General features: G+C 34.6%; 13 non-coding genes across 13 annotated transcripts; all 13 read left to right on the top strand.

Annotated features, from left to right (window-relative positions):
* Positions 1-1,040: 1,040 nt before the first annotated feature.
* Positions 1,041-1,113, top strand: TRNAT-CGU (transfer RNA threonine (anticodon CGU)). The gene has a single exon. It is a non-coding gene; the product is annotated as a tRNA-Thr (tRNA).
* Positions 1,114-2,219: 1,106 nt separating this feature from the next.
* On the top strand, positions 2,220-2,292 carry TRNAT-CGU (transfer RNA threonine (anticodon CGU)). Its single transcript has one exon. It is a non-coding gene; the product is annotated as a tRNA-Thr (tRNA).
* Positions 2,293-3,390: 1,098 nt separating this feature from the next.
* TRNAT-UGU (transfer RNA threonine (anticodon UGU)) lies at positions 3,391-3,463 on the top strand. The gene has a single exon. It is a non-coding gene; the product is annotated as a tRNA-Thr (tRNA).
* Positions 3,464-4,569: 1,106 nt separating this feature from the next.
* On the top strand, positions 4,570-4,642 carry TRNAT-CGU (transfer RNA threonine (anticodon CGU)). Its single transcript has one exon. It is a non-coding gene; the product is annotated as a tRNA-Thr (tRNA).
* A 1,098-nt stretch (positions 4,643-5,740) lies between these two features.
* Positions 5,741-5,813, top strand: TRNAT-UGU (transfer RNA threonine (anticodon UGU)). Its single transcript has one exon. It is a non-coding gene; the product is annotated as a tRNA-Thr (tRNA).
* Positions 5,814-7,520: 1,707 nt separating this feature from the next.
* TRNAT-UGU (transfer RNA threonine (anticodon UGU)) lies at positions 7,521-7,593 on the top strand. The gene has a single exon. It is a non-coding gene; the product is annotated as a tRNA-Thr (tRNA).
* Positions 7,594-9,300: 1,707 nt separating this feature from the next.
* On the top strand, positions 9,301-9,373 carry TRNAT-UGU (transfer RNA threonine (anticodon UGU)). Its single transcript has one exon. It is a non-coding gene; the product is annotated as a tRNA-Thr (tRNA).
* A 1,085-nt stretch (positions 9,374-10,458) lies between these two features.
* TRNAT-UGU (transfer RNA threonine (anticodon UGU)) lies at positions 10,459-10,531 on the top strand. Its single transcript has one exon. It is a non-coding gene; the product is annotated as a tRNA-Thr (tRNA).
* Positions 10,532-12,253: 1,722 nt separating this feature from the next.
* Positions 12,254-12,326, top strand: TRNAT-UGU (transfer RNA threonine (anticodon UGU)). Its single transcript has one exon. It is a non-coding gene; the product is annotated as a tRNA-Thr (tRNA).
* Positions 12,327-14,046: 1,720 nt separating this feature from the next.
* TRNAT-CGU (transfer RNA threonine (anticodon CGU)) lies at positions 14,047-14,119 on the top strand. Its single transcript has one exon. It is a non-coding gene; the product is annotated as a tRNA-Thr (tRNA).
* A 1,720-nt stretch (positions 14,120-15,839) lies between these two features.
* On the top strand, positions 15,840-15,912 carry TRNAT-UGU (transfer RNA threonine (anticodon UGU)). Its single transcript has one exon. It is a non-coding gene; the product is annotated as a tRNA-Thr (tRNA).
* Positions 15,913-17,619: 1,707 nt separating this feature from the next.
* Positions 17,620-17,692, top strand: TRNAT-UGU (transfer RNA threonine (anticodon UGU)). Its single transcript has one exon. It is a non-coding gene; the product is annotated as a tRNA-Thr (tRNA).
* Positions 17,693-19,420: 1,728 nt separating this feature from the next.
* TRNAT-CGU (transfer RNA threonine (anticodon CGU)) lies at positions 19,421-19,493 on the top strand. The gene has a single exon. It is a non-coding gene; the product is annotated as a tRNA-Thr (tRNA).
* The last annotated feature ends 913 nt before the right edge of the window (positions 19,494-20,406 follow it).

Raw genomic sequence — 20,406 nt, 5'->3', positions numbered from 1 at the left:
TTCCTTTAAGATAATTGCTTGGACCAAACTGAGAATATTCAGACATCATTGCTTCATTCAATCCATTGCTTATGTCCAACATTACCTCTTTTATTTTTTTATAAACAGGAAATTATGCATGTTCGGTCTCGCATGGAAAATTTTGGAAAAAAATTGCCTCTGGCCGTGTCAATTTTGTTCATAAAGGAAGATTTTTGCACTGTTTCCGTATACTTCACTCATTCAGTCCCCAAAAATATCAATTAATTTAGATGTGATTTCCAAACTGTTTAAAAGTTTGATTTGTTTCTCTATGTTTCTGTAGCATGTTTCTAAAACCTTAATGTAAAACATAACATTTTTCATGACTGCATGATGGACAACTCTGTTTCTCTCCAATCTACTAAAAACCAATTTCATTTTTCTGTCAATCTACCGATTGACATGACTGTTTCTCTCCAATCCACTAAAAACCGATAAATAGCATCAATTCATTCAGTTGTGATTTCCAAACTGTCTAAAAGTTTGATTTGTTTCTATTTTTCTGAAGCATGTTTCTGATACCTTAATGTAAAACATAACATTTTTTAGGAATTCATCATGGGCAATTCTGTTCCTCATTCTGTACCCCAAACACATCAATTCATTCAGATGTGATTTCCAAACTGTCTAAAAGTTTGATTTGCTTCTGTTTCTGAAGCATGTTTCTGATACCTTATAGTAAAACATAACATTTTTCATGAATGCATGATGGCCGATTCTTTTTTTCTCCAATCCACTAAAAACCTATTTCATTTTTCTGTCAATCTACCGATAAATAAGCAGCCAGTTCTAGAATTACAGTTTTACACTTTTATTTTCAGGCTTCTCATTTGTAAGAGCAGCTCGTTCAATTTTGTGCAAATCAACCAATAAATTCCCAGCTAGTTCTGGAGTTATGGTTTTAAACTGTTATTTGGTCATGCCTCCCTCTCCTTTGTAAGACCAACTATAGGCTAATGGAAGGATATGACTTATGTGATTTCGAATAAAACCCACGTCGTTGCCGTAGTCAATATGTCGGCTTCATAGCTCAGTGGTTAGAGCACTGGTCTCGTAAACCAGGGGTCGTGAGTTCAACTCTCACTGGGGCCTTTATAGTCAGTGCCTAGAGTATTTCCTAAGGTAGTTACTTCATCACAGACAATTCCAACATGTCATTTCCTTTAAGATAATTGCTTGGACCAAACTGAGAATATTCAGACATCATTGCTTCATTCAATCCATTGCTTATGTCCAACATTACCTCTTTTATTTTTTTATAAACAGGAAATTATGAATGTTCGGTCTCGCATGGAAAATTTTGGAAAAAAATTGCCTCTGGCCGTGTCAATTTTGTTCATAAAGGAAGATTTTTGCACTGTTTCCGTATACTTCACTCATTCAGTCCCCAAAAATATCAATTAATTTAGATGTGATTTCCAAACTGTTTAAAAGTTTGATTTGTTTCTCTATGTTTCTGTAGCATGTTTCTAAAACCTTAATGTAAAACATAACATTTTTCATGACTGCATGATGGACAACTCTGTTTCTCTCCAATCTACTAAAAACCAATTTCATTTTTCTGTCAATCTACCGATTGACATGACTGTTTCTCTCCAATCCACTAAAAACCGATAAATAGCATCAATTCATTCAGTTGTGATTTCCAAACTGTCTAAAAGTTTGATTTGTTTCTATTTTTCTGAAGCATGTTTCTGATACCTTAATGTAAAACATAACATTTTTTAGGAATTCATCATGGGCAATTCTGTTCCTCATTCTGTACCCCAAACACATCAATTCATTCAGATGTGATTTCCAAACTGTCTAAAAGTTTGATTTGCTTCTGTTTCTGAAGCATGTTTCTGATACCTTATAGTAAAACATAACATTTTTCATGAATGCATGATGGCCGATTCTTTTTTTCTCCAATCCACTAAAAACCTATTTCATTTTTCTGTCAATCTACCGATAAATAAGCAGCCAGTTCTAGAATTACAGTTTTACACTTTTATTTTCAGGCTTCTCATTTGTAAGAGCAGCTCGTTCAATTTTGTGCAAATCAACCAATAAATTCCCAGCTAGTTCTGGAGTTATGGTTTTAAACTGTTATTTGGTCATGCCTCCCTCTCCTTTGTAAGACCAACTATAGGCTAATGGAAGGATACGACTTATGTGATTTCGAATAAAACCCACGTCGTTGCCATAGTCAATATGTCGGCTTCATACCTCAGTGGTTAGAGCACTGGTCTCGTAAACCAGGGGTCGTGAGTTCAATTCTCACTGGGGCCTTTATAGTCAGTGCCTAGAGTATTTCCTAAGGTAGTTACTTCAACACAGACAATTCCAACATGTCATTTCCTTTAAGATAATTGCTTGGACCAAACTGAGAATATTCAGACATCATTGCTTCATTCAATCCATTGCTTATGTCCAACATTACCTCTTTTATTTTTTTATAAACAGGAAATTATGCATGTTCGGTCTCGCATGGAAAATTTTGGAAAAAAATTGCCTCTGGCCGTGTCAATTTTGTTCATAAAGGAAGATTTTTGCACTGTTTCCGTATACTTCACTCATTCAGTCCCCAAAAATATCAATTCATTTAGATGTGATTTCCAAACTGTCTAAAAGTTTGATATGTTTCTCTATGTTTCTGTAGCATGTTTCTAAAACCTTAATGTAAAACATAACATTTTTCATGACTGCATGATGGACAACTCTGTTTCTCTCCAATCTACTAAAAACCAATTTCATTTTTCTGTCAATCTACCGATTGACATGACTGTTTCTCTCCAATCCACTAAAAACCGATAAATAGCATCAATTCATTCAGTTGTGATTTCCAAACTGTCGAAAAGTTTGATTTGTTTCTATGTTTCTGAAGCATGTTTCTGATACCTTAATGTAAAACATAACATTTTTTAGGAATTCATCATGGGCAATTCTGTTCCTCATTCTGTACCCCAAACACATCAATTCATTCAGATGTGATTTCCAAACTGTCTAAAAGTTTGATTTGCTTCTGTTTCTGAAGCATGTTTCTGATACCTTATAGTAAAACATAAAATTTTTCATGAATGCATGATGGCCGATTCTTTTTTTCTCCAATCCACTAAAAACCTATTTCATTTTTCTGTCAATCTACCGATAAATAAGCAGCCAGTTCTAGAATTACAGTTTTACTTTCAGGCTTCTCATTTGTAAGAGCAGCTCTTTCAATTTTGTGCAAATCAACCAATAAATTCGCAGCTAGTTCTGGAGTTATGGTTTTAAACTGTTATTTGGTCATGCCTCCCTCTCCTTTGTAAGACCAACTATAGGCTAATGGAAGGATACGACTTATGTGATTTCGAATAAAACCCACGTCGTTGCCATAGTCAATATGTCGGCTTCATAGCTCAGTGGTTAGAGCACTGGTCTTGTAAACCAGGGGTCGTGAGTTCAATTCTCACTGGGGCCTTTATAGTCAGTGCCTAGAGTATTTCCTAAGGTAGTTACTTCATCACAGACAATTCCAACATGTCATTTCCTTTAAGATAATTGCTTGGACCAAACTGAGAATATTCAGACGTCATTGCTTCATTCAATCCATTGCTTATGTCCAACATTACCTCTTTTATTTTTTTATAAACAGGAAATTACGCATGTTCGGTCTCGCATGGAAAATTTTGGAAAAAAATTGCCTCTGGCCGTGTCAATTTTGTTCATAAAGGAAGATTTTTGCACTGTTTCCATATACTTCACTCATTCAGTCCCCAAAAATATCAATTAATTTAGATGTGATTTCCAAACTGTCTAAAAGTTTGATTTGTTTCTCTATGTTTCTGTAGCATGTTTCTAAAACCTTAATGTAAAACATAACATTTTTCATGACTGCATGATGGACAACTCTGTTTCTCTCCAATCTACTAAAAACCAATTTCATTTTTCTGTCAATCTACCGATTGACATTACTGTTTCTCTCCAATCCACTAAAAACCGATAAATAGCATCAATTCATTCAGTTGTGATTTCCAAACTGTCTAAAAGTTTGATTTGTTTCTATGTTTCTGAAGCATGTTTCTGATACCTTAATGTAAAACATAACATTTTTTAGGAATTCATCATGGGCAATTCTGTTCCTCATTCTGTACCCCAAACACATCAATTCATTCAGATGTGATTTCCAAACTGTCTAAAAGTTTGATTTGCTTCTGTTTCTGAAGCATGTTTCTGATACCTTATAGTAAAACATAACATTTTTCATGAATGCATGATGGCCGATTCTTTTTTTCTCCAATCCACTAAAAACCTATTTCATTTTTCTGTCAATCTACCGATAAATAAGCAGCCAGTTCTAGAATTACAGTTTTACACTTTTATTTTCAGGCTTCTCATTTGTAAGAGCAGCTCGTTCAATTTTGTGCAAATCAACCAATAAATTCCCAGCTAGCTCTGGAGTTATGGTTTTAAACTGTTATTTGGTCATGCCTCCCTCTCCTTTGTAAGACCAACTATAGGCTAATGGAAGGATATGACTTATGTGATTTCGAATAAAACCCACGTCGTTGCCGTAGTCAATATGTCGGCTTCATAGCTCAGTGGTTAGAGCACTGGTCTCGTAAACCAGGGGTCTTGAGTTCAACTCTCACTGGGGCCTTTATAGTCAGTGCCTAGAGTATTTCCTAAGGTAGTTACTTCATCACAGACAATTCCAACATGTCATTTCCTTTAAGATAATTGCTTGGACCAAACTGAGAATATTCAGACATCATTGCTTCATTCAATCCATTGCTTATGTCCAACATTACCTCTTTTATTTTTTTATAAACAGGAAATTATGCATGTTCGGTCTCGCATGGAAAATTTTGGAAAAAAATTGCCTCTGGCCGTGTCAATTTTGTTCATAAAGGAAGATTTTTGCACTGTTTCCGTATACTTCACTCATTCAGTCCCCAAAAATATCAATTAATTTAGATGTGATTTCCAAACTGTTTAAAAGTTTGATTTGTTTCTCTATGTTTCTGTAGCATGTTTCTAAAACCTTAATGTAAAACATAACATTTTTCATGACTGCATGATGGACAACTCTGTTTCTCTCCAATCTACTAAAAACCAATTTCATTTTTCTGTCAATCTACCGATTGACATGACTGTTTCTCTCCAATCCACTAAAAACCGATAAATAGCATCAATTCATTCAGTTGTGATTTCCAAACTGTCTAAAAGTTTGATTTGTTTCTATTTTTCTGAAGCATGTTTCTGATACCTTAATGTAAAACATAACATTTTTTAGGAATTCATCATGGGCAATTCTGTTCCTCATTCTGTACCCCAAACACATCAATTCATTCAGATGTGATTTCCAAACTGTCTAAAAGTTTGATTTGCTTCTGTTTCTGAAGCATGTTTCTGATACCTTATAGTAAAACATAAAATTTTTCATGAATGCATGATGGCCGATTCTTTTTTTCTCCAATCCACTAAAAACCTATTTCATTTTTCTGTCAATCTACCGATAAATAAGCAGCCAGTTCTAGAATTACAGTTTTACTTTCAGGCTTCTCATTTGTAAGAGCAGCTCTTTCAATTTTGTGCAAATCAACCAATAAATTCGCAGCTAGTTCTGGAGTTATGGTTTTAAACTGTTATTTGGTCATGCCTCCCTCTCCTTTGTAAGACCAACTATAGGCTAATGGAAGGATACGACTTATGTGATTTCGAATAAAACCCACGTCGTTGCCATAGTCAATATGTCGGCTTCATAGCTCAGTGGTTAGAGCACTGGTCTTGTAAACCAGGGGTCGTGAGTTCAATTCTCACTGGGGCCTTTATAGTCAGTGCCTAGAGTATTTCCTAAGGTAGTTACTTCATCACAGACAATTCCAACGTGTCATTTCCTTTAAGATAATTGCTTGGACCAAACTGAGAATATTCAGACATCATTGCTTCATTCAATCCATTGCTTATGTCCAACATTACCTCTTTTATTTTTTTATAAACAGGAAATTATGCATGTTCGGTCTCGCATGGAAAATTTTGGAAAAAAATTGCCTCTGGCCGTGTCAATTTTGTTCATAAAGGAAGATTTTTGCACTGTTTCCATATACTTCACTCATTCAGTCCCCAAAAATATCAATTAATTTAGATGTGATTTCCAAACTGTCTAAAAGTTTGATTTGTTTCTCTATGTTTCTGTAGCATGTTTCTAAAACCTTAATGTAAAACATAACATTTTTCATGACTGCATGATGGACAACTCTGTTTCTCTCCAATCTACTAAAAACCAATTTCATTTTTCTGTCAATCTACCGATTGACATGACTGTTTCTCTCCAATCCACTAAAAACCGATAAATAGCATCAATTCATTCAGTTGTGATTTCCAAACTGTCTAAAAGTTTGATTTGTTTCTATGTTTCTGAAGCATGTTTCTGATACCTTAATGTAAAACATAACATTTTTTAGGAATTCATCATGGGCAATTCTGTTCCTCATTCTGTACCCCAAACACATCAATTCATTCAGATGTGATTTCCAAACTGTCTAAAAGTTTGATTTGCTTCTGTTTCTGATACCTTATAGTAAAACATAACATTTTTCATGAATGCATGATGGCCGATTCTTTTTTTCTCCAATCCACTAAAAACCTATTTCATTTTTCTGTCAATCTACCGATAAATAAGCAGCCAGTTCTAGAATTACAGTTTTACACTTTTATTTTCAGGCTTCTCATTTGTAAGAGCAGCTCGTTCAATTTTGTGCAAATCAACCAATAAATTCCCAGCTAGTTCTGGAGTTATGGTTTTAAACTGTTATTTGGTCATGCCTCCCTCTCCTTTGTAAGACCAACTATGCATGATGGACAACTCTGTTTCTCTCCAATCTACTAAAAACCAATTTCATTTTTCTGTCAATCTACCGATTGACATGACTGTTTCTCTCCAATCCACTAAAAACCGATAAATAGCATCAATTCATTCAGTTGTGATTTCCAAACTGTCTAAAAGTTTGATTTGTTTCTATGTTTCTGAAGCATGTTTCTGATACCTTAATGTAAAACATAACATTTTTTAGGAATTCATCATGGGCAATTCTGTTCCTCATTCTGTACCCCAAACACATCAATTCATTCAGATGTGATTTCCAAACTGTCTAAAAGTTTGATTTGCTTCTGTTTCTGAAGCATGTTTCTGATACCTTATAGTAAAACATAACATTTTTCATGAATGCATGATGGCCGATTCTTTTTTTCTCCAATCCACTAAAAACCTATTTCATTTTTCTGTCAATCTACCGATAAATAAGCAGCCAGTTCTAGAATTACAGTTTTACTTTCAGGCTTCTCATTTGTAAGAGCAGCTCTTTCAATTTTGTGCAAATCAACCAATAAATTCGCAGCTAGTTCTGGAGTTATGGTTTTAAACTGTTATTTGGTCATGCCTCCCTCTCCTTTGTAAGACCAACTATAGGCTAATGGAAGGATACGACTTATGTGATTTCGAATAAAACCCACGTCGTTGCCATAGTCAATATGTCGGCTTCATAGCTCAGTGGTTAGAGCACTGGTCTTGTAAACCAGGGGTCGTGAGTTCAATTCTCACTGGGGCCTTTATAGTCAGTGCCTAGAGTATTTCCTAAGGTAGTTACTTGATCACAGACAATTCCAACGTGTCATTTCCTTTAAGATAATTGCTTGGACCAAACTGAGAATATTCAGACATCATTGCTTCATTCAATCCATTGCTTATGTCCAACATTACCTCTTTTATTTTTTTATAAACAGGAAATTACGCATGTTCGGTCTCGCATGGAAAATTTTGGAAAAAAATTGCCTCTGGCCGTGTCAATTTTGTTCATAAAGGAAGATTTTTGCACTGTTTCCATATACTTCACTCATTCAGTCCCCAAAAATATCAATTAATTTAGATGTGATTTCCAAACTGTCTAAAAGTTTGATTTGTTTCTCTATGTTTCTGTAGCATGTTTCTAAAACCTTAATGTAAAACATAACATTTTTCATGACTGCATGATGGACAACTCTGTTTCTCTCCAATCTACTAAAAACCAATTTCATTTTTCTGTCAATCTACCGATTGACATGACTGTTTCTCTCCAATCCACTAAAAACCGATAAATAGCATCAATTCATTCAGTTGTGATTTCCAAACTGTCTAAAAGTTTGATTTGTTTCTATGTTTCTGAAGCATGTTTCTGATACCTTAATGTAAAACATAACATTTTTTAGGAATTCATCATGGGCATTTCTGTTCCTCATGCTGTACCCCAAACACATCAATTCATTCAGATGTGATTTCCAAACTGTCTAAAAGTTTGATTTGCTTCTGTTTCTGATACCTTATAGTAAAACATAACATTTTTCATGAATGCATGATGGCCGATTCTTTTTTTCTCCAATCCACTAAAAACCTATTTCATTTTTCTGTCAATCTACCGATAAATAAGCAGCCAGTTCTAGAATTACAGTTTTACACTTTTATTTTCAGGCTTCTCATTTGTAAGAGCAGCTCGTTCAATTTTGTGCAAATCAACCAATAAATTCCCAGCTAGTTCTAGAGTTATGGTTTTAAACTGTTATTTGGTCATGCCTCCCTCTCCTTTGTAAGACCAACTATGCATGATGGACAACTCTGTTTCTCTCCAATCTACTAAAAACCAATTTCATTTTTCTGTCAATCTACCGATTGACATGACTGTTTCTCTCCAATCCACTAAAAACCGATAAATAGCATCAATTCATTCAGTTGTGATTTCCAAACTGTCTAAAAGTTTGATTTGTTTCTATGTTTCTGAAGCATGTTTCTGATACCTTAATGTAAAACATAACATTTTTTAGGAATTCATCATGGGCAATTCTGTTCCTCATTCTGTACCCCAAACACATCAATTCATTCAGATGTGATTTCCAAACTGTCTAAAAGTTTGATTTGCTTCTGTTTCTGAAGCATGTTTCTGATACCTTATAGTAAAACATAAAATTTTTCATGAATGCATGATGGCCGATTCTTTTTTTCTCCAATCCACTAAAAACCTATTTCATTTTTCTGTCAATCTACCGATAAATAAGCAGCCAGTTCTAGAATTACAGTTTTACTTTCAGGCTTCTCATTTGTAAGAGCAGCTCTTTCAATTTTGTGCAAATCAACCAATAAATTCGCAGCTAGTTCTGGAGTTATGGTTTTAAACTGTTATTTGGTCATGCCTCCCTCTCCTTTGTAAGACCAACTATAGGCTAATGGAAGGATACGACTTATGTGATTTCGAATAAAACCCACGTCGTTGCCATTGTCAATATGTCGGCTTCATAGCTCAGTGGTTAGAGCACTGGTCTTGTAAACCAGGGGTCGTGAGTTCAATTCTCACTGGGGCCTTTATAGTCAGTGCCTAGAGTATTTCCTAAGGTAGTTACTTCATCACAGACAATTCCAACATGTCATTTCCTTTAAGATAATTGCTTGGACCAAACTGAGAATATTCAGACATCATTGCTTCATTCAATCCATTGCTTATGTCCAACATTACCTCTTTTATTTTTTTATAAACAGGAAATTACGCATGTTCGGTCTCGCATGGAAAATTTTGGAAAAAAATTGCCTCTGGCCGTGTCAATTTTGTTCATAAAGGAAGATTTTTGCACTGTTTCCATATACTTCACTCATTCAGTCCCCAAAAATATCAATTAATTTAGATGTGATTTCCAAACTGTCTAAAAGTTTGATTTGTTTCTCTATGTTTCTGTAGCATGTTTCTAAAACCTTAATGTAAAACATAACATTTTTCATGACTGCATGATGGACAACTCTGTTTCTCTCCAATCTACTAAAAACCAATTTCATTTTTCTGTCAATCTACCGATTGACATGACTGTTTCTCTCCAATCCACTAAAAACCGATAAATAGCATCAATTCATTCAGTTGTGATTTCCAAACTGTCTAAAAGTTTGATTTGTTTCTATGTTTCTGAAGCATGTTTCTGATACCTTAATGTAAAACATAACATTTTTTAGGAATTCATCATGGGCAATTCTGTTCCTCATTCTGTACCCCAAACACATCAATTCATTCAGATGTGATTTCCAAACTGTCTAAAAGTTTGATTTGCTTCTGTTTCTGATACCTTATAGTAAAACATAACATTTTTCATGAATGCATGATGGCCGATTCTTTTTTTCTCCAATCCACTAAAAACCTATTTCATTTTTCTGTCAATCTACCGATAAATAAGCAGCCAGTTCTAGAATTACAGTTTTACTTTCAGGCTTCTCATTTGTAAGAGCAGCTCTTTCAATTTTGTGCAAATCAACCAATAAATTCGCAGCTAGTTCTGGAGTTATGGTTTTAAACTGTTATTTGGTCATGCCTCCCTCTCCTTTGTAAGACCAACTATAGGCTAATGGAAGGATACGACTTATGTGATTTCGAATAAAACCCACGTCGTTGCCATAGTCAATATGTCGGCTTCATAGCTCAGTGGTTAGAGCACTGGTCTTGTAAACCAGGGGTCGTGAGTTCAATTCTCACTGGGGCCTTTATAGTCAGTGCCTAGAGTATTTCCTATTTCCTAAGGTAGTTACTTCATCACAGACAATTCCAACATGTCATTTCCTTTAAGATAATTGCTTGGACCAAACTGAGAATATTCAGACATCATTGCTTCATTCAATCCATTGCTTATGTCCAACATTACCTCTTTTATTTTTTTATAAACAGGAAATTACGCATGTTCGGTCTCGCATGGAAAATTTTGGAAAAAAATTGCCTCTGGCCGTGTCAATTTTGTTCATAAAGGAAGATTTTTGCACTGTTTCCATATACTTCACTCATTCAGTCCCCAAAAATATCAATTAATTTAGATGTGATTTCCAAACTGTCTAAAAGTTTGATTTGTTTCTCTATGTTTCTGTAGCATGTTTCTAAAACCTTAATGTAAAACATAACATTTTTCATGACTGCATGATGGACAACTCTGTTTCTCTCCAATCTACTAAAAACCAATTTCATTTTTCTGTCAATCTACCGATTGACATGACTGTTTCTCTCCAATCCACTAAAAACCGATAAATAGCATCAATTCATTCAGTTGTGATTTCCAAACTGTCTAAAAGTTTGATTTGTTTCTATGTTTCTGAAGCATGTTTCTGATACCTTAATGTAAAACATAACATTTTTTAGGAATTCATCATGGGCAATTCTGTTCCTCATTCTGTACCCCAAACACATCAATTCATTCAGATGTGATTTCCAAACTGTCTAAAAGTTTGATTTGCTTCTGTTTCTGATACCTTATAGTAAAACATAACATTTTTCATGAATGCATGATGGCCGATTCTTTTTTTCTCCAATCCACTAAAAACCTATTTCATTTTTCTGTCAATCTACCGATAAATAAGCAGCCAGTTCTAGAATTACAGTTTTACACTTTTATTTTCAGGCTTCTCATTTGTAAGAGCAGCTCGTTCAATTTTGTGCAAATCAACCAATAAATTCCCAGCTAGTTCTGGAGTTATGGTTTTAAACTGTTATTTGGTCATGCCTCCCTCTCCTTTGTAAGACCAACTATGCATGATGGACAACTCTGTTTCTCTCCAATCTACTAAAAACCAATTTCATTTTTCTGTCAATCTACCGATTGACATGACTGTTTCTCTCCAATCCACTAAAAACCGATAAATAGCATCAATTCATTCAGTTGTGATTTCCAAACTGTCTAAAAGTTTGATTTGTTTCTATGTTTCTGAAGCATGTTTCTGATACCTTAATGTAAAACATAACATTTTTTAGGAATTCATCATGGGCAATTCTGTTCCTCATTCTGTACCCCAAACACATCAATTCATTCAGATGTGATTTCCAAACTGTCTAAAAGTTTGATTTGCTTCTGTTTCTGAAGCATGTTTCTGATACCTTATAGTAAAACATAACATTTTTCATGAATGCATGATGGCTGATTCTTTTTTTCTCCAATCCACTAAAAACCTATTTCATTTTTCTGTCAATCTACCGATAAATAAGCAGCCAGTTCTAGAATTACAGTTTTACACTTTTATTTTCAGGCTTCTCATTTGTAAGAGCAGCTCGTTCAATTTTGTGCAAATCAACCAATAAATTCCCAGCTAGCTCTGGAGTTATGGTTTTAAACTGTTATTTGGTCATGCCTCCCTCTCCTTTGTAAGACCAACTATAGGCTAATGGAAGGATACGACTTATGTGATTTCGAATAAAACCCACGTCGTTGCCATAGTCAATATGTCGGCTTCATAGCTCAGTGGTTAGAGCACTGGTCTTGTAAACCAGGGGTCGTGAGTTCAATTCTCACTGGGGCCTTTATAGTCAGTGCCTAGAGTATTTCCTAAGGTAGTTACTTCATCACAGACAATTCCAACATGTCATTTCCTTTAAGATAATTGCTTGGACCAAACTGAGAATATTCAGACATCATTGCTTCATTCAATCCATTGCTTATGTCCAACATTACCTCTTTTATTTTTTTATAAACAGGAAATTATGCATGTTCGGTCTCGCATGGAAAATTTTGGAAAAAAATTGCCTCTGGCCGTGTCAATTTTGTTCATAAAGGAAGATTTTTGCACTGTTTCCGTATACTTCACTCATTCAGTCCCCAAAAATATCAATTAATTTAGATGTGATTTCCAAACTGTCTAAAAGTTTGATTTGTTTCTCTATGTTTCTGTAGCATGTTTCTAAAACCTTAATGTAAAACATAACATTTTTCATGACTGCATGATGGACAACTCTGTTTCTCTCCAATCTACTAAAAACCAATTTCATTTTTCTGTCAATCTACCGATTGACATGACTGTTTCTCTCCAATCCACTAAAAACCGATAAATAGCATCAATTCATTCAGTTGTGATTTCCAAACTGTCTAAAAGTTTGATTTGTTTCTATGTTTCTGAAGCATGTTTCTGATACCTTAATGTAAAACATAACATTTTTTAGGAATTCATCATGGGCAATTCTGTTCCTCATTCTGTACCCCAAACACATCAATTCATTCAGATGTGATTTCCAAACTGTCTAAAAGTTTGATTTGCTTCTGTTTCTGAAGCATGTTTCTGATACCTTATAGTAAAACATAACATTTTTCATGAATGCATGATGGCCGATTCTTTTTTTCTCCAATCCACTAAAAACCTATTTCATTTTTCTGTCAATCTACCGATAAATAAGCAGCCAGTTCTAGAATTACAGTTTTACACTTTTATTTTCAAGCTTCTCATTTGTAAGAGCAGCTCGTTCAATTTTGTGCAAATCAACCAATAAATTCCCAGCTAGTTCTGGAGTTATGGTTTTAAACTGTTATTTGGTCATGCCTCCCTCTCCTTTGTAAGACCAACTATGCATGATGGACAACTCTGTTTCTCTCCAATCTACTAAAAACCAATTTCATTTTTCTGTCAATCTACCGATTGACATGACTGTTTCTCTCCAATCCACTAAAAACCGATAAATAGCATCAATTCATTCAGTTGTGATTTCCAAACTGTCTAAAAGTTTGATTTGTTTCTATGTTTCTGAAGCATGTTTCTGATACCTTAATGTAAAACATAACATTTTTTAGGAATTCATCATGGGCAATTCTGTTCCTCATTCTGTACCCCAAACACATCAATTCATTCAGATGTGATTTCCAAACTGTCTAAAAGTTTGATTTGCTTCTGTTTCTGAAGCATGTTTCTGATACCTTATAGTAAAACATAAAATTTTTCATGAATGCATGATGGCCGATTCTTTTTTTCTCCAATCCACTAAAAACCTATTTCATTTTTCTGTCAATCTACCGATAAATAAGCAGCCAGTTCTAGAATTACAGTTTTACTTTCAGGCTTCTCATTTGTAAGAGCAGCTCTTTCAATTTTGTGCAAATCAACCAATAAATTCGCAGCTAGTTCTGGAGTTATGGTTTTAAACTGTTATTTGGTCATGCCTCCCTCTCCTTTGTAAGACCAACTATAGGCTAATGGAAGGATACGACTTATGTGATTTCGAATAAAACCCACGTCGTTGCCATAGTCAATATGTCGGCTTCATAGCTCAGTGGTTAGAGCACTGGTCTCGTAAACCAGGGGTCGTGAGTTCAATTCTCACTGGGGCCTTTATAGTCAGTGCCTAGAGTATTTCCTAAGGTAGTTACTTCATCACAGACAATTCCAACATGTCATTTCCTTTAAGATAATTGCTTGGACCAAACTGAGAATATTCAGACATCATTGCTTCATTCAATCCATTGCTTATGTCCAACATTACCTCTTTTATTTTTTTATAAACAGGAAATTATGCATGTTCGGTCTCGCATGGAAAATTTTGGAAAAAAATTGCCTCTGGCCGTGTCAATTTTGTTCATAAAGGAAGATTTTTGCACTGTTTCCGTATACTTCACTCATTCAGTCCCCAAAAATATCAATTAATTTAGATGTGATTTCCAAACTGTCTAAAAGTTTGATTTGTTTCTCTATGTTTCTGTAGCATGTTTCTAAAACCTTAATGTAAAACATAACATTTTTCATGACTGCATGATGGACAACTCTGTTTCTCTCCAATCTACTAAAAACCAATTTCATTTTTCTGTCAATCTACCGATTGACATGACTGTTTCTCTCCAATCCACTAAAAACCGATAAATAGCATCAATTCATTCAGTTGTGATTTCCAAACTGTCTAAAAGTTTGATTTGTTTCTATGTTTCTGAAGCATGTTTCTGATACCTTAATGTAAAACATAACATTTTTTAGGAATTCATCATGGGCAATTCTGTTCCTCATTCTGTACCCCAAACACATCAATTCATTCAGATGTGATTTCCAAACTGTCTAAAAGTTTGATTTGCTTCTGTTTCTGAAGCATGTTTCTGATACCTTATAGTAAAACATAACATTTTTCATGAATGCATGATGGCCGATTCTTTTTTTCTCCAATCCACTAAAAACCTATTTCATTTTTCTGTCAATCTACCGATAAATAAGCAGCCAGTTCTAGAATTACAGTTTTACACTTTTATTTTCAAGCTTCTCATTTGTAAGAGCAGCTCGTTCAATTTTGTGCAAATCAACCAATAAATTCCCAGCTAGTTCTGGAGTTATGGTTTTAAACTGTTATTTGGTCATGCCTCCCTCTCCTTTGTAAGACCAACTATGCATGATGGACAACTCTGTTTCTCTCCAATCTACTAAAAACCAATTTCATTTTTCTGTCAATCTACCGATTGACATGACTGTTTCTCTCCAATCCACTAAAAACCGATAAATAGCATCAATTCATTCAGTTGTGATTTCCAAACTGTCTAAAAGTTTGATTTGTTTCTATGTTTCTGAAGCATGTTTCTGATACCTTAATGTAAAACATAACATTTTTTAGGAATTCATCATGGGCAATTCTGTTCCTCATTCTGTACCCCAAACACATCAATTCATTCAGATGTGATTTCCAAACTGTCTAAAAGTTTGATTTGCTTCTGTTTCTGAAGCATGTTTCTGATACCTTATAGTAAAACATAAAATTTTTCATGAATGCATGATGGCCGATTCTTTTTTTCTCCAATCCACTAAAAACCTATTTCATTTTTCTGTCAATCTACCGATAAATAAGCAGCCAGTTCTAGAATTACAGTTTTACTTTCAGGCTTCTCATTTGTAAGAGCAGCTCTTTCAATTTTGTGCAAATCAACCAATAAATTCGCAGCTAGTTCTGGAGTTATGGTTTTAAACTGTTATTTGGTCATGCCTCCCTCTCCTTTGTAAGACCAACTATAGGCTAATGGAAGGATACGACTTATGTGATTTCGAATAAAACCCACGTCGTTGCCATAGTCAATATGTTGGCTTCATAGCTCAGTGGTTAGAGCACTGGTCTTGTAAACCAGGGGTCGTGAGTTTAATTCTCACTGGGGCCTTTATAGTCAGTGCCTAGAGTATTTCCTAAGGTAGTTACTTCATCACAGACAATTCCAACGTGTCATTTCCTTTAAGATAATTGCTTGGACCAAACATAGAATATTCAGACATCATTGCTTCATTCAATCCATTGCTTATGTCCAACATTACCTCTTTTATTTTTTTATAAACAGGAAATTATGCATGTTCGGTCTCGCATGGAAAATTTTGGAAAAAAATTGCCTCTGGCCGTGTCAATTTTGTTCATAAAGGAAGATTTTTGCACTGTTTCCATATACTTCACTCATTCAGTCCCCAAAAATATCAATTAATTTAGATGTGATTTCCAAACTGTCTAAAAGTTTGATTTGTTTCTCTATGTTTCTGTAGCATGTTTCTAAAACCTTAATGTAAAACATAACATTTTTCATGACTGCATGATGGACAACTCTGTTTCTCTCCAATCTACTAAAAACCAATTTCATTTTTCTGTCAATCTACCGATTGACATGACTGTTTCTCTCCAATCCACTAAAAACCGATAAATAGCATCAATTCATTCAGTTGTGATTTCCAAACTGTCTAAAAGTTTGATTTGTTTCTATGTTTCTGAAGCATGTTTCTGATACCTTAATGTAAAACATAACATTTTTTAGGAATTCATCATGGGCAATTCTGTTCCTCATTCTGTACCCCAAACACATCAATTCATTCAGATGTGATTTCCAAACTGTCTAAAAGTTTGATTTGCTTCTGTTTCTGATACCTTATAGTAAAACATAACATTTTTCATGAATGCATGATGGCCGATTCTTTTTTTCTCCAATCCACTAAAAACCTATTTCATTTTTCTGTCAATCTACCGATAAATAAGCAGCCAGTTCTAGAATTACAGTTTTACACTTTTATTTTCAGGCTTCTCATTTGTAAGAGCAGCTCGTTCAATTTTGTGCAAATCAACCAATAAATTCACAGCTAGTTCTGGAGTTATGGTTTTAAACTGTTATTTGGTCATGCCTCCCACTCCTTTGTAAGACCAACTATGCATGATGGACAACTCTTTTTCTCTCCAATCTACTAAAAACCAATTTCATTTTTCTGTCAATCTACCGATTGACATGACTGTTTCTCTCCAATCCACTAAAAACCGATAAATAGCATCAATTCATTCAGTTGTGATTTCCAAACTGTCTAAAAGTTTGATTTGTTTCTATGTTTCTGAAGCATGTTTCTGATACCTTAATGTAAAACATAACATTTTTTAGGAATTCATCATGGGCAATTCTGTTCCTCATTCTGTACCCCAAACACATCAATTCATTCAGATGTGATTTCCAAACTGTCTAAAAGTTTGATTTGCTTCTGTTTCTGAAGCATGTTTCTGATACCTTATAGTAAAACATAACATTTTTCATGAATGCATGATGGCCGATTCTTTTTTTCTCCAATCCACTAAAAACCTATTTCATTTTTCTGTCAATCTACCGATAAATAAGCAGCCAGTTCTAGAATTACAGTTTTACTTTCAGGCTTCTCATTTGTAAGAGCAGCTCTTTCAATTTTGTGCAAATCAACCAATAAATTCGCAGCTAGTTCTGGAGTTATGGTTTTAAACTGTTATTTGTTCATGCCTCCCTCTCCTTTGTAAGACCAACTATAGGCTAATGGAAGGATACGACTTATGTGATTTCGAATAAAACCCACGTCGTTGCCATAGTCAATATGTCGGCTTCATAGCTCAGTGGTTAGAGCACTGGTCTTGTAAACCAGGGGTCGTGAGTTCAATTCTCACTGGGGCCTTTATAGTCAGTGCCTAGAGTATTTCCTAAGGTAGTTACTTCATCACAGACAATTCCAACATGTCATTTCCTTTAAGATAATTGCTTGGACCAAACTGAGAATATTCAGACATCATTGCTTCATTCAATCCATTGCTTATGTCCAACATTACCTCTTTTATTTTTTTATAAACAGGAAATTACGCATGTTCGGTCTCGCATGGAAAATTTTGGAAAAAAATTGCCTCTGGCCGTGTCAATTTTGTTCATAAAGGAAGATTTTTGCACTGTTTCCATATACTTCACTCATTCAGTCCCCAAAAATATCAATTAATTTAGATGTGATTTCCAAACTGTCTAAAAGTTTGATTTGTTTCTCTATGTTTCTGTAGCATGTTTCTAAAACCTTAATGTAAAACATAACATTTTTCATGACTGCATGATGGACAACTCTGTTTCTCTCCAATCTACTAAAAACCAATTTCATTTTTCTGTCAATCTACCGATTGACATGACTGTTTCTCTCCAATCCACTAAAAACCGATAAATAGCATCAATTCATTCAGTTGTGATTTCCAAACTGTCTAAAAGTTTGATTTGTTTCTATGTTTCTGAAGCATGTTTCTGATACCTTAATGTAAAACATAACATTTTTTAGGAATTCATCATGGGCAATTCTGTTCCTCATTCTGTACCCCAAACACATCAATTCATTCAGATGTGATTTCCAAACTGTCTAAAAGTTTGATTTGCTTCTGTTTCTGAAGCATGTTTCTGATACCTTATAGTAAAACATAACATTTTTCATGAATGCATGATGGCCGATTCTTTTTTTCTCCAATCCACTAAAAACCTATTTCATTTTTCTGTCAATCTACCGATAAATAAGCAGCCAGTTCTAGAATTACAGTTTTACACTTTTATTTTCAGGCTTCTCATTTGTAAGAGCAGCTCGTTCAATTTTGTGCAAATCAACCAATAAATTCCCAGCTAGTTCTGGAGTTATGGTTTTAAACTGTTATTTGGTCATGCCTCCCTCTCCTTTGTAAGACCAACTATGCATGATGGACAACTCTGTTTCTCTCCAATCTACTAAAAACCAATTTCATTTTTCTGTCAATCTACCGATTGACATGACTGTTTCTCTCCAATCCACTAAAAATCGATAAATAGCATCAATTCATTCAGTTGTGATTTCCAAACTGTCTAAAAGTTTGATTTGTTTCTATGTTTCTGAAGCATGTTTCTGATACCTTAATGTAAAACATAACATTTTTTAGGAATTCATCATGGGCAATTCTGTTCCTCATTCTGTACCCCAAACACATCAATTCATTCAGATGTGATTTCCAAACTGTCTAAAAGTTTGATTTGCTTCTGTTTCTGAAGCATGTTTCTGATACCTTATAGTAAAACATAAAATTTTTCATGAATGCATGATGGCCGATTCTTTTTTTCTCCAATCCACTAAAAACCTATTTCATTTTTCTGTCAATCTACCGATAAATAAGCAGCCAGTTCTAGAATTACAGTTTTACTTTCAGGCTTCTCATTTGTAAGAGCAGCTCTTTCAATTTTGTGCAAATCAACCAATAAATTCGCAGCTAGTTCTGGAGTTATGGTTTTAAACTGTTATTTGGTCATGCCTCCCTCTCCTTTGTAAGATTGTAAGACCAACTATAGGCTAATGGAAGGATACGACTTATGTGATTTCGAATAAAACCCACGTCGTTGCCATAGTCAATATGTCGGCTTCATAGCTCAGTGGTTAGAGCACTGGTCTCGTAAACCAGGGGTCGTGAGTTCAATTCTCACTGGGGCCTTTATAGTCAGTGCCTAGAGTATTTCCTAAGGTAGTTACTTCATCACAGACAATTCCAACATGTCATTTCCTTTAAGATAATTGCTTGGACCAAACTGAGAATATTCAGACATCATTGCTTCATTCAATCCATTGCTTATGTCCAACATTACCTCTTTTATTTTTTTATAAACAGGAAATTATGCATGTTCGGTCTCGCATGGAAAATTTTGGAAAAAAATTGCCTCTGGCCGTGTCAATTTTGTTCATAAAGGAAGATTTTTGCACTGTTTCCGTATACTTCACTCATTCAGTCCCCAAAAATATCAATTAATTTAGATGTGATTTCCAAACTGTCTAAAAGTTTGATTTGTTTCTCTATGTTTCTGTAGCATGTTTCTAAAACCTTAATGTAAAACATAACATTTTTCATGACTGCATGATGGACAACTCTGTTTCTCTCCAATCTACTAAAAACCAATTTCATTTTTCTGTCAATCTACCGATTGACATGACTGTTTCTCTCCAATCCACTAAAAACCGATAAATAGCATCAATTCATTCAGTTGTGATTTCCAAACTGTCTAAAAGTTTGATTTGTTTCTCTATGTTTCTGTAGCATGTTTCTAAAACCTTAATGTAAAACATAACATTTTTCATGACTGCATGATGGACAACTCTGTTTCTCTCCAATCTACTAAAAACCAATTTCATTTTTCTGTCAATCTACCGATAAATAAGCAGCCAGTTCTAGAATTACAGTTTTACACTTTTATTTTCAGGCTTCTCATTTGTAAGAGCAGCTCGTTCAATTTTGTGCAAATCAACCAATAAATTCCCAGCTAGTTCTGGAGTTATGGTTTTAAACTGTTATTTGGTCATGCCTCCCTCTCCTTTGTAAGACCAACTATGCATGATGGACAACTCTGTTTCTC

The sequence above is a fragment of the Rhinoderma darwinii genome, chromosome 1, assembly GCF_050947455.1.
Source record: "Rhinoderma darwinii isolate aRhiDar2 chromosome 1, aRhiDar2.hap1, whole genome shotgun sequence".
In the NCBI taxonomy this organism is placed as follows: Eukaryota; Metazoa; Chordata; class Amphibia; order Anura; family Rhinodermatidae; genus Rhinoderma; species Rhinoderma darwinii.
Note: the sequence above shows the minus strand (reverse complement) of the source record. Positions and strands in the feature narration are given on the sequence as shown.